The following is a 14,598-nucleotide window of genomic DNA, read 5'->3' as shown; positions in this document are numbered from 1 at the left end:
GTGGGCCCTTAATAGGAAGTGTGGCCTGGGGAATAAGTAGAGGTAAAGTATTTTGCCACCAGGAACAGTTGGTGCCCGATCAGGGCCCTGGGCGGATGGTTGGAATTCATCTAGGCCCTTCCAACAGATTCACCATTGTTTGTTTCAGTCTGCAGCTCTCAGGATTCAGACCTTCTCGTAATATGGTCATATGTTAGTCAACATAGGAGTAAATCGTTTCTGGTTACTGGCCACTCTTTCAATTGCATCAGCATTAACCATCCCCAAGTACGATGTGGCGGTACACATGACAAAGAGGTAAGGTAGATGGAAGTCACTGTGATATATACGGTATATTCCGCACCTCCATCGTGAAAGGTCTTTTCCGTTCAAAATCGGGTGTCGTAACGGTATGTATATATTTACTCTAAACAAGGTCTGCTCTTTTTGGCCCCTTAGGCTGCCCTACCACGGCAGTCATGGCATAATTCTACTGCTTGTTGTAGATAGGGGTAGATAGGTTAGGTTCACCTTTCTGATAGCGTATCCGACCACAGGTATTAAGCAAATATATTGCTGCATTTGTGGGAGGGGAGGCTGATTACAGGGCTAATTACACTTACCTGTTGGCCCAGGCTGGCTGATTGCTAGGCTGATTATACGCACCTGTGGGCCCAGGCTGGCTGATTACTAGGCTATTTATAGGCACCTGTGGGCCCAGGCTGACGATGATTCAGCTGATCTCCCCTACTAGCTCTTGGCTCCGTTCCCCTCAGCATTCAAGTCTTCCTAAAGCACATCCGGATCCTCCTCTCCAAGCTAAAGGTAAACCCGCGATCAATCACGGGGCATTCCTTTAGGATAGGCGCAGCTTAAAAAAATAGCACACCGGCGCACATTATAAAGAAACTAGGTCGGTGGCAGTCTTCATGCTATACCAGGTACATTCCCATTCCACGCTCCGAAATGTCTTGTGCTTTTCAGAATGTATTACTGTAAGTCCGTAACATGAGTCCTTTGTACCATCCGTGTCTCACGCGTCATTTTTGACCCCTTTAGGCTTTCCTTACACAAGCAGTTCCGCCACACCCCCACTGCTAAGGTTAGGGCTCATCATCTGCTAGCCGATCCGATCACAAGTATAGGCGCGGCAGACGCCGCATTTGTGTGAGGGGAGGCGCCAGCACCACTACAAAAGGTGGGAGCAGCGAGCTCCTGGGTGATGCGGTCTTCAGCTTCAGCTCACCCTCCCACCCACAGCCCTCAACTCACACATCCTCCTTCCAAGGTGGCCCCCTTTAGGCTTTCCTTACACAAGCAGTTCCGCCACACCCCCACTGCTAAGGTTAGGGCTCATCATCTGCTAGCCGATCCGATCACAAATATAAACATATTTGCAGTTAGTGTTTTTGTGTAAATATGGATTTGTAAAAACAGATTTTGGATAGAAGCTCAGCTTGGTATTGCAGCTCAACCCTATTTACTTGAATGGGACTAAGCTGCGTATAGGCCATGTGACCAATTAATGATATCACTGGCTGTTAAGGGGGAATATTAATTACCAATATTTTTGCATATATCAATAATTTATATTCATAAATAGGAGGAGCCGTCTACCGATGACTCCGCCTATTTATACCTTTAATAAAGAATAATACTTTCACCTTGCCTTACGCTAATCACTAAGCTAGCTGCAAGCGCCTAACTGAGCTAGCTACCGCTAATAACCACACGTTACACAGTAGGTATAATACAAATAATACAAGATATTTATTATCACCTACAGTACACAATACAGCACTAAATACACTATTAAATCCCAAGTTCCACCCCACACACTCTCTATACAATACACTTAAATACATTCATTAGCAGCACACCCAACCTGGCTCTAAACTATCCCTATGAACGAAGGGTTAATGGTGGCGCTGCAAGGGTAAATGCATGCCACAGACACAGGGTTACAGGGGTACAGCAGGGGTAAAAGGGGTAATGTAGGACAGGGCCTGCAGGGATAGAGATTGCAATGGGATGTGTTGGTGGAAGGGAAGGGGTTTGTTGGGGATATAGGGGGTATGTAAGGGGTAGGTAGGGGCTAGACAGGTAGGGGTTAATAAGGGCAGCAATTAAGGGTTACTGCTGGAGGGGTATACTTAGCCCTTCCAGGGTTACTAGGCCTTCTCCAGGGGCACGTCATGGAGCTGCTCTCTCCCATGTGTCTCTGTTTGTAGTCCAGTTCCAAGAGACTGTTTGTAGTCCAGTTCCTGGCTTGGGGCTCATATATCAGCCTCAGAAACAGCTCACTTCCCCCCTCCTCAGGGATGTGACATCATAGTGTGACTGTGACGTATGCCTGCACTTAGGACAGCCAGTTGGCCACCTGAGGCTAGCAGCACCACACGCCCAGCCATGTCACAAACACAAGGTGGGGGAGAGTATAGTAACTAGGCTGATAAGCTGGGGAAACTCAACAAAAGGCCTCATATCTATTGATCCCTTAGCCTTTGAAGTCACCAGCCACCTGGAGGCATAAAATTGGCTGCATTTAAGTATATATATGTATATAGATACTTGGGGCGCATCTATATACACATATATACTCATTATAAACCTGGGGCATACATGGGCAGTTATAGGCCCATATATATATATATATATATATATACACACACATATATATATATATACATATATATATATACCTGGGGGAGAGCCATGGCAGATACACATATACAGATGTATGCACTGCATACACACATCCTCATATATACATCTACATAAGAGGGAATATATACACGGCCATACAGGGAATATATATCCCTATTGGCCATATAAGGGGGCCCATATACATACATACCTACAAATATCAATGAAGGGGCAGATACATCTATCTATCTATCCATATCCATACGCCCACCTGACTTCCCTCTACACTGGCCTAGGAAGAAAAAGTAGCATTCACCAAAGTGCTACAGACTCTTCAAACAGCTGATCTGCGGAGGTACCAGGAGTCGGACCCCCTGGCAAACTAATATAGATGACGTATCTTGAGGATAGGCCATTAAAATAAAAACATAGAAAATCCCTTTAAACATGCACCAAAATTCCAACATGAAATCATACATGATAGATTGCTTTGGCTTTAGGTTTGCTTAGTTTTTCTTTATCAGCCTCCAGTAAATTGTTTACATGCATAAAATAAGAGTCTGGTAAGGCTGTTTTTATATAGGCATTTAGATTTCCATTCTTATGATCTGTAAGTAGAACAGAAAAAAGAAAAAGAAAACTGATTTGTTTTAATCTCCAGTTGTTTGAATGGACATAAGTTTGTGTCATTTCAATCAGGTAAGTTATTTTCGATAGGACAAAAAGTCCTGTCTGCTTTTTTTTGTGTGGATGGTCATTTCTTTTTCATTTCCTTCTCTATAGGAAAAACACCTGAGAAAACACTATAGCTGTAGCACACTGCTTTTTGAACACCAGAGATAAAGAAAACTCAATCAATAAAACATAAATGGCACAAGGCCATAGACTTTCAACTTAACTTTGGAGCTGACTTTCCTAAAATGGTGGCTACACGTGTGAGGACTGAGGACATGGGGCAAGGAACTCTGGGAAGGCGGGATCACCCAGATTGACATGCCTGCATGCAGCCAATCAGCAGCCAGCCAGCCCTGTAATGTCACAGCCCTATAAATATGACGGCCATCTTAGAGTCAGACACTTTCCAGCATTCAGAGTGCAGGGACAGACGTGTGAAGGCGCTAGGGAGAGCAATTGGAAAATTCTGAAAAAAGACAGAAAAAAATGATTTATAAGTGCAGGGAAAGGATAGGGAGGAATCATTTCACAGCATCTTAGTGCAGGGAGAGATGTCAGAAGGCGCTAAGGATATTGATAGGAAAGCAATATACAAGTGCAGGGAACGATTATTTGGGGATCCAAAGCCATTAGACAGCTCTGTCATTACAGCTTTTTGTTATTGGGCTGCAAGTGTTGAAAAGCCTTTAGAGACCTTTATCTTAGTATCTTATTCATTACAACAAGAAAAATACACTGCTCAAAAAAATAAAGGGAACACTTAAACAACACAATGTAACTCCAAGTCAATCACACTTCTGTGAAATCAAACTGTCCACTTAGGAAGCAACACTGAGTGACAATCAATTTCACATGCTGTTGTGCAAATGGGATAGACAACAGGTGGAAATTATAGGCAATTAGCAAGACACCTCCAATAAAGGAGTGGTTCTGCAGGTGGTGACCACAGACCACTTCTCAGTTCCTATGCTTCCTGGCTGATGTTTTGGTCACTTTTGAATGCTGGCGGTGCTTTCACTCTAGTGGTAGCATGAGACGGAGTCTACAACCCACACAAGTGGCTCAGGTAGTGCAGCTTGTCCAGGATGGCACATCAATGCGAGCTGTGGCAAGAAGGTTTGCTGTGTCTGTCAGCGTAGTGTCCAGAGCATGGAGGCGCTACCAGGTGACAGGCCGGTAAATCAGGAGACGTGGAGGAGGCCGTAGGAGGGCAACAACCCAGCAGCAGGACTGCTACCTCCGCCTTTGTGCAAGGAGGAACAGGAGGAGCACTGCCAGAGCCCTGCAAAATGACCTCCAGCAGGCCACAAATGTGCATGTGTCTGCTCAAACGATCAGAAACAGACTCCATGAGGGTGATATGAGGGCCCGACGTCCACAGGTGGGGGTTGTGCTTACAGCCCTACACCGTGCAGGACGTTTGGCATTTGCCAGAGAACACCAAGATTGGCAAATTCGCCACTGGCGCCCTGTGCTCTTCACAGATGAAAGCAGGTTCACACTGAGCACATGTGACAGACGTGACAGAGTCTTGAGACGCCGTGGAGAACGTTCTGCTGCCTGCAACATCCTCCAGCATGACCGGTTTGGCATTGGGTCAGTAATGGTGTGGGGTGGCATTTCTTTGGAGGGCCGCACAGCCCTCCATGTGCTCGCCAGAGGTAGCCTGACTGCCATTAGGTACCGAGATGAGATCCTCAGACCCCTTGTGAGACCATATGCTGGTGCGGTTGGCCCTGGGTTCCTCCTAATGCAAGACCTCATGTGGCTGGAGTGTGTCAGCAGTTCCTGCAAGACGAAGGCATTGATGCTATGGACTGGCCCGCCCATTCCCCAGAACTGAATCCAATTGAGCACATCTGGGACATCATGTCTCGCTCTATCCACCAACTTCACGTTGCACCACAGACTGTCCAGGAGTTGGCAGATGCTTTAGTCCAGGTCTGGGAGGAGATCCCTCAGGAGACCGTCCACCACCTCATCAGGAGCATGCACAGGCGTTGTAGGGAGGTCATACAGGCACGTGGAGGCACACACACTACTGAGCCTCATTTTGACTTGTTTTAAGGACATTACATCAAAGTTGGATCAGCCTGTTTGTGTGATTTTGTTGTCAGCACATTCAACTATGTAAAGAACAAAGTATTTCAGAAGAATATTTAATTAGCTCAGATCTAGGATGTGTTATTTTTGTGTTCCCTTTATTTTTTTGAGCAGTGTATATTAACAAACTGACAGGCTCACAGAAAATGAATGATGCAAAAAAACTGAAGAAAAGCTTAGAGTACAATCAGAGCAAAATCGGAAAGCAAAGAGGAATACAATACCAAGCTGAAGTAAAACACGAGAGGTAACATCAAGGTCTAGTATGTCAGGTGAAAGCAGGTCCAAATCCAAGCTGAAGTCAAACCAGGAGAAACAAACAAACAGTCCGTAGTCAGGGAAAATACAAGATCCAAAAACATAGAAACATAGAAACATAGAAACATAGAATGTGTCGGCAGATAAGAACCATTTGGCCCATCTAGTCTGCCCAATATATCTGAATACTATGGATAGCCCCTGGCCCTATCTTATATGAAGGATAGCCATATGCCTATCCCATGCACGCTTGAAACCCCTTCACTGTATTTGCAGCTACCACTTCTGCAGGAAGGCTATTCCATGCATCCACTACTCTCTCAGTAAAGTAATACTTCCTTATATTACTTTTAAACCTTTGCCCCTCTAATTTAAAACTGTGTCCTCTTGTGGTAGTTTTTCTTCTTTTAAATATGCTCTCCTCCTTTACCGAGTTGATTCCCTTTATGTATTTAAAAGTTTCTATCATATCCCCTCTGTCTCTTCTTTCTTCCAAGCTATACATGTTAAGGTCCTTTAACCTTTCCTGGTAAGTTTTATCCTGCAATCCATGTACTAGTTTAGTAGCTCTTCTCTGAACTCTCTCTAGAGTATCTATATCCTTCTCGAGATATGGCCTCCAGTACTGCGCACAATACTCCAAGTGAGGTCTCACCAGTGTTCTGTACAGCGGCATAAGCACTTCACTCTTTCTACTGCTTATACCTCTCCCTATACATCCAAGCATTCTGCTGGCATTTCGTGCTGCCCTATTACATTGTCTTCCCACCTTTAAGTCTTCTGAAATAATTACTCCTAAATACTTTTCCTCAGATACTGAGGTCAGGACTGTGTCAAATATTCTATATTCTGCCCTTGGGTTTTTACGCCCCAGGGGCATTATCTTGCACTTATCCACATTAAATTTCAGTTGCCAGAGTTCTGACCATTCTTCTAGTTTTCCTAAATCCTTTTCCATTTGGCGTTTCCCTCCAGGAACATCAACCCTGTTACATATCTTTGTGTCATCAGCAAAAAGACACACCTTCCCATCGAGGCCTTTTGCAATATCACTTATGAAGATATTAAACAAAATTGGTCCCAGTACAGATCCCTGTGGAACCCCACTGGTAACATGACCTTGTTTTGAATGTTCTCCATTGACTACAACCCTCTGTTGTCTGTCACTCAGCCACTGCCTAATCCACTCAACAATATGGGAGTCCATGCTCAATGACTGCAGTTTATTGATAAGTCTTCTATGTGGGACAGTGTCAAAAGCCTTACTAAAATCTAGATATGCGATGTCTACTGCACCTCCACCGTCTATTATTTTAGTCACCCAGTCAAAAAAATCTATAAGATTTGTTTGACATGATCTCCCTGAAGTAAACCCATGTTTTTTTCATCTTGCAATCCATGGGATTTTAGATGTTCCACAATCCTATCCTTTAATAGGGTTTCCATTAATTTGCCTACTATTGATGTCAGACTCACTGGTCTATAGTTGCTCGATTCCTCCCTACTACCTTTCTTGTGAATGGGCACGACATTTGCCAATTTCCAATCTTCCGGGACGACTCCTGTTACTAATGATTGGTTAAATAAATCTGTTAGCGGTTTTGCCAGCTCACCACTAAGCTCTTTTAATAATTTTGGGTGTATCTCATCAGGCCCCTGTGACTTATTTGTCTTCACCTTAGACAGCAAACTTAGAACATCTTCCTCTGTAAAGATACATGCATCAAATGATTTATTAGTCATCCTTTCTAGTGGAGGTCCTTCTCCTTTTTCTTTTGTAAAAACTGAACAGAAGTATTCATTAAGGCAGTCGGCTAGCCCTTTATTCTCTTCTACATACCTTCAGTTCTTTGTTTTTAATTTAGTTATTCCTTGTTTTAATTTCCTTTTTTCATTTATATATCTGAAGAATGTCTTATCCCCTTTTTTCATAGACTGAGCTAGTTTTTCTTCCACAACCGTGTAGTCACAGTAGGCAAGCTAGTGAAATACAGAAGACCTAATTAACAGGAAACTTTGGCCAGCAGTTGCCTGTTCAAATAGACAATGCTTGCAGGTCACATGGGGCATCCCCGATCATGTGGCTTGCATGACATCATAACGCCGGGTATGTCCGCATCACCTCTGATTGACTAGAGCCTCAAGATTGGGCCTGGTAACAGGGAAACAGAACGCGAGCAGTGGTGCTTACTTCTCAATGCACCCGCCTGCACCCTAATCATAACAACTTATTTCTGCTGATGATCTTCTGACAACATCCATTAAAATATTCTATCACAATCTCCTAGCAATGATTTTCTTCACTCCTCCCTCTTATATCTTTTATGTATGGTTCATAATAGACTAGAAAATCTTTTTCTGTTCTCTCAATAGATGTTAATCTTGATTTGACTGATATATTCCGTTTTTCCTTCCATCTGGATCATTCCTTTCTTTTTTTAAGTATGTACTGATTATTTCTAATTACAAAATCAACTCTTGAGCCGTACTGTCCTGCTAACCGCAATCCTCCTGTTACCTTTAAGCTCCTTGAATTTCTGTTCTCTCATGTAATTAACTACCTCTTTACTCATTTTGTAACTCAATTTGACTACTTTAGTTTGAATTTCACATTGTTCCTGCTGAATCTCTTTTTGTGATTTAACTGCTTGAGGAGAACACCTTCCAACAGAAAGAAATTATTGATTGCTAAGATTAAAAAAAGATGTTTTCTTCAGATGGGAGCCACACTCTTGTCCACAGACTGTCTGTAGTTGCAGCTCAGTCTGATTTAAAGGGGTTGTCTTTGTTAGAAAAATCATGTTCGTATACAGTGACCTATTAAGGAATTCTGAGTAAATAGAGGGTCGTCTTCCGTTTATGGTCCTCATCTCTCAGCCAGAGTGGAGAATGGTTACAAATAGCTTCTGTCTCTCTATTACAAGGTTTTTCCGCACAGATAACAGCTAAGTGTTGGGGGTCCCATCAGGAGGATGCTTTATTATTCTAATAAGCATAAATTGTCCAAAGTAGAGAATCCTTTTAAATTATTGAGATTGAACTGTAATACTTCACATGGTCTAATAGCAAGAGAGACATTGTTTCTGGAAGGGTGCAGACATTTTTTTGTCTAACGAAACCCACATTTCATGGAAGTCATAATTTCAACAGTGCTTATGTTACAAACATACAAAATATTTATGTTGAAATGTGTAATGTGTACCAATTTAATTTGCTATTGTTAGGAGTGCCTTCCACCTAAATCCATAACGGAATCCAATATGCAAGAGGAGTCCGAGTCACTGCCAAGTATAAGCTACATTATTTTCAGCACGTACTGTAAGCTGCAAGCAGCAACATTTCAGCATGGTACTGTGCAGCTAAGGTACATCTATGCCTTGAGACACTGGGGACTCTGGTGAACTACAAGATGGCATTTTTGTACTGTATGTGCTTATAAAATCATGGGTGCTGTTGGCATCAGTCTCATTGTGACTGCTCTTACAGCAGCATGTTCTTCTTCTACGTACCTCATAATAATGTACACTTTCTTTTCCCATCTGTAAAAAAGATACACTTTCCTATCTTTTCTACATCATACTCTCCATGCAATCTTTGCTTTCCACACAGCCTCTGCTTCTCAGCCTCTCACCTTCTCACGTATTGTGAACATTAATTCATATGCTTCAATCTACTGCTCTACTTGTTTCTGAATTCCACACTATCCAGAGTCTATTCATCCTTTGGAACTATTTCCATCTTTCCAGATTTAAACAACCATCTTTTAGTATAGCTGGTCTCCTGAAAATCCTGTTTGTATCTTTCACTGCCACAGCTTCACACTGTCTCTCAATGATATCCACTGCAGTCCTCTCTCCCTGAGGGATGCTTCTCTTTCAAAGTTTGTTTTTGACTGCAGGGTTCCCATTGAAGAGGAGTTGATCAGATTCTCCTTCCCTTGGCTGTTCCTACCCCTGGACACAGGTGCCACTTCAACAGTCAATATGCAAACACAATGATTTGCGCCTTACTAGTCGCTCACACAAAGCTCCGCAGACCGGGCTCCAACCTGCTTACATAAAGCTCTGCAAGTCAGGTAACAGTTGGGTCCCCTATAAATACCAAGAGCATGGTTACAAACCCCAAGGGGGTTGGGCAGCTAGTGATTCACTAAATATTTGTGCAGGCACTGTTTCTCAAATCTCTTCTAGATTTCTCCTATTCTAGTTCATACCACTAAACTCTGGTCCCTTCAACTTGCAGGTCTTTGTAATGTAATGAACACCACTGTACACAGTATCTCGTTCTTTACAGCCCACACTTTCAGGCCACCCAGCAACACAACATGCCCCTTGTTCATTCTCAAACTCATCAGTCTCACTTACCACACAGGAATCACACTAAAACCCATTCATGCATTGCTCTACAGACAAGGGTATTCTTTGAATCCCCAAATTCAACAAAATGACAATACTTGAAAAATGGTCATGACAAGTGGGAAAGCACAGTAAGAACAAAATATCTTACCTGTTTATTTAAAGTTACATTTCCCAGTTACCCTAATGACCAATGCTATCCCAGGATCGTCCCCTTGGACTTCTGATGGGTCCTTACACAGGGCACCAAAAACCATTGCTGCAATTTAGGACAAGTCCCATACAACAGTACTACACCTCGTTTGTCTTTGGGATTCAAATTAGTTAATGGTCCTCTCTTGTGCCAATGGAAGTTGTCTGGCCTAAGAATCAAAGACTCAGACAAGGTTGCTGTGAAATGGATTCTCTGCCAGGAATAGCCTATGCAACTCTTATTAATTTTAGGCTGGGTGGGTCTACGTCTACCCCTCTTATAAACTAATCTTAATATAACCAATTACAAGCATCTATCAAAGCAACCAATAAGAAGCATAATGGTATAATGTAAAAGTACATCTAGACATTACGTACACACACATGATTCAAAATATTGCAAAATGTATTTTCTAGATTTCATACTGTTTCAATATTTGAGTAGTTCCCTATTTGCCATGTCTATATTCCTTATAAATGTGACAGCATCTAAGGAACCAGTTTCTTCCCTTACAGACTGGACAAATTCATGCTCTTCATGACTCATAGATGTGGAAGGCAAATACATTTAAGCATAAAGACTTAAAAATGGAGAATACTTAACATTTACAATAAGCACAATTCATGTTCATTACCCGCTTAATTTCTTTCACACAGACTTTTCTTAAATGGTTTCTATCACTTGGTATCACATATTTAGGTGTCAGACACTAGCGATCCGCTAGTGTCTGCTCTAACAAACCATCCTAATATGATAGGTTTTGGGGCAGCCGTTTCGCTAAAATAACAACTTATATCTATATGCTAATGAGCATCTAGGTGCTATGGGGGCGTCATTAGCACCTAGAGGCTCCGTCTCCCTTCACAAACTGCCACCGCCCAGCGCGTCCCTCCAGCCCGCCCATCTCCTGCTGAATGCGATCCTCTCCGTGCGCGTCTCTGTTCGGCGCATGCGCAGTGAATGTCTGACCGCTTCCCTGCACAGACATCTCCACTGCGCCTGTTCCTCGGAGCACTATGATGTCATCGGCGCAGGCGCAGTGGAGATGTCTGAGCAGGGAAGCGGTCAGACATTCACTGCGCATGCGCCGAACAGAGACGCGCACGGAGAGGATCGCATTCAGCAGGAGATGGGCGGGTTGGAGGGACGCGCTAAGCGGCGGCAGTTTATGAAGGTAGACGGAGCCTCTAGGTGCTAATGATGCCCCCATAGCACCTAGAGGCTCATTAGCATATAGATATAAGTTGTTATTTTAGCGAAACAGCTGCCCCAAAACCTATCATATTAGGATGGTTTGTTAGAGCAGACACTAGCGGATCGCTAGTGTCTGACAGCTAAATATGTCATAGCAAGTGATAGAAACTAGAGTTGAACGAACACCTGGATGTTCGGGTTCGAGAAGTTCGGCCGAACCCGAATCCCTATTGAAGTCAATGGGGACCCGAACTTTTGGGCACTAAAAAGTCTGTAAAACAGCCCAGGAAAGAGCTAGAGGGCTGCAAAAGGCAGCAACATGTAGGTAAATCCCCTGCAAACAAATGTGGATAGGGAAATGAATTAAAATTAAAATTAAAAAAATAAAAATGAACCAATATCAATTGGACAGAGGTCCCATAGCAGAGAATCTGGCTTCACGTCAGCAGAGAATCAGTCTCTTCATGCCATAGCAAAGAATCTGGCTTCATGTCAGCAGAGAATCAGTCTCTTCATGCCATAGCAGAGAATCTGGCTTCATGTCAGCGCAGAATCAGTCTTCATGTCATAGCAGAGAATCAGGCTTCACGTCACCCACCACTGGAACAGGCCACTGTCACACATTTAGGCCCCGGCACCCAGACAGAGGAGAGCGGTCCCGTAACAGAGAATCTGGCCTTATGTCAGCACAGAATCTGTCTTCATGTCATAGCAGAGAATCAGGCATCACGTCACCCACCACTGGAACAGGCCACTGTCACACATTTAGGCCCAGGCACCCAGGCAGAGGAGAGAGGTCCCGTAACAGAGAATCTGGCCTTATGTCAGCACAGAATCTGTCTTCATGTCATAGCAGAGAATCAGGCATCACGTCACCCACCATTGGAACAGGCCACTGTCACACATTTAGGCCCCGGCACCCAGACAGAGGAGAGCGGTCCCGTAACAGAGAATCTGGCCTTATGTCAGCGCAGAATCTGTCTTCATGTCATAGCAGAGAATCAGGCTTCACGTCAGCCACCACTGGAACAGGCCACTGTCACACATTTAGGCCCAGGCACCCAGGCAGAGGAGAGAGGTCCCGTAACAGAGAATCTGGCCTTATGTCAGCGCAGAATCTGTATTCATGTCATAACAGAGAATCAGGCTTCACGTCACCCACCACTGGAACAGGCCACTGTCACACATTTAGGCCCCGGCACCCAGACAGAGGAGAGCGGTCCCGTAACAGAGAATCTGGCCTTATGTCAGCGCAGAATCTGTCTTCATGTCATAGCAGAGAATCAGGCTTCACGTCAGCCACCACTGGAACAGGCCACTGTCACACATTTAGGCCCAGGCACCCAGGCAGAGGAGAGAGGTCCCGTAACAGAGAATCTGGCCTTATGTCAGCGCAGAATCTGTATTCATGTCATAGCAGAGAATCAGGCTTCACGTCACCCACCACTGGAACAGGCCACTGTCACACATTTAGGCCCCGGCACCCAGACAGAGGAGAGCGGTCCCGTAACAGAGAATCTGGCCTTATGTCAGCGCAGAATCTGTCTTCATGTCATAGCAGAGAATCAAGCTTCACGTCACCCACCACTGGAACAGGCCACTGTCACACATTTAGGCCCCGGCACCCAGACAGAGGAGAGAGGTCCTGTAACAGAGAATCTGGCCTTATGTCAGCACAGAATCTGTCTTCATGTCAAAGCAGAGAATCAGGCTTCACGTCAGCCACCACTGGAACAGGCCACTGTCACACATTTAGGCCCAGGCACCCAGGCAGAGGAGAGAGGTCCCGTAACAGAGAATCTGGCCTTATGTCAGCGCAGAATCTGTATTCATGTCATAACAGAGAATCAGGCTTCACGTCACCCACCACTGGAACAGGCCACTGTCACACATTTAGGCCCCGGCACCCAGACAGAGGAGAGCGGTCCCGTAACAGAGAATCTGGCCTTATGTCAGCGCAGAATCTGTCTTCATGTCATAGCAGAGAATCAGGCTTCACGTCAGCCACCACTGGAACAGGCCACTGTCACACATTTAGGCCCAGGCACCCAGGCAGAGGAGAGAGGTCCCGTAACAGAGAATCTGGCCTTATGTCAGCGCAGAATCTGTATTCATGTCATAGCAGAGAATCAGGCTTCACGTCACCCACCACTGGAACAGGCCACTGTCACACATTTAGGCCCCGGCACCCAGACAGAGGAGAGCGGTCCCGTAACAGAGAATCTGGCCTTATGTCAGCGCAGAATCTGTCTTCATGTCATAGCAGAGAATCAAGCTTCACGTCACCCACCACTGGAACAGGCCACTGTCACACATTTAGGCCCCGGCACCCAGACAGAGGAGAGAGGTCCTGTAACAGAGAATCTGGCCTTATGTCAGCACAGAATCTGTCTTCATGTCAAAGCAGAGAATCAGGCATCACGTCACCCACCACTGGAACAGGCCACTGTCACACATTTAGGCCCCGGCACCCAGACAGAGGAGAGCGGTCCCGTAACAGAGAATCTGGCCTTATGTCAGCGCAGAATCTGTCTTCATGTCATAGCAGAGAATCAGGCTTCACGTCAGCCACCACTGGAACAGGCCACTGTCACACATTTAGGCCCAGGCACCCAGGCAGAGGAGAGAGGTCCCGTAACAGAGAATCTGGCCTTATGTCAGCGCAGAATCTGTATTCATGTCATAGCAGAGAATCAGGCTTCACGTCACCCACCACTGGAACAGGCCACTGTCACACATTTAGGCCCCGGCACCCAGACAGAGGAGAGCGGTCCCGTAACAGAGAATCTGGCCTTATGTCAGCGCAGAATCTGTCTTCATGTCATAGCAGAGAATCAAGCTTCACGTCACCCACCACTGGAACAGGCCACTGTCACACATTTAGGCCCCGGCACCCAGACAGAGGAGAGAGGTCCTGTAACAGAGAATCTGGCCTTATGTCAGCACAGAATCTGTCTTCATGTCAAAGCAGAGAATCAGGCATCACGTCACCCACCACTGGAACAGGCCACTGTCACACATTTAGGCCCAGGCACCCAGGCAGAGGAGAGAGGTCCCGTAACAGAGAATCTGGCCTTATGTCAGCACAGAATCTGTCTTCATGTCATAGCAGAGAATCAGGCTTCACGTCACCCACCACTGGAACAGGCCACTGTCACACATTTAGGCCCCGGCACCCAGACAGAGGAGAGGTTC

The sequence above is a fragment of the Bufo bufo genome, chromosome 1 (genome assembly GCF_905171765.1).
Source record: "Bufo bufo chromosome 1, aBufBuf1.1, whole genome shotgun sequence".
NCBI lineage: Eukaryota > Metazoa > Chordata > Amphibia > Anura > Bufonidae > Bufo > Bufo bufo.
Note: the sequence above shows the minus strand (reverse complement) of the source record.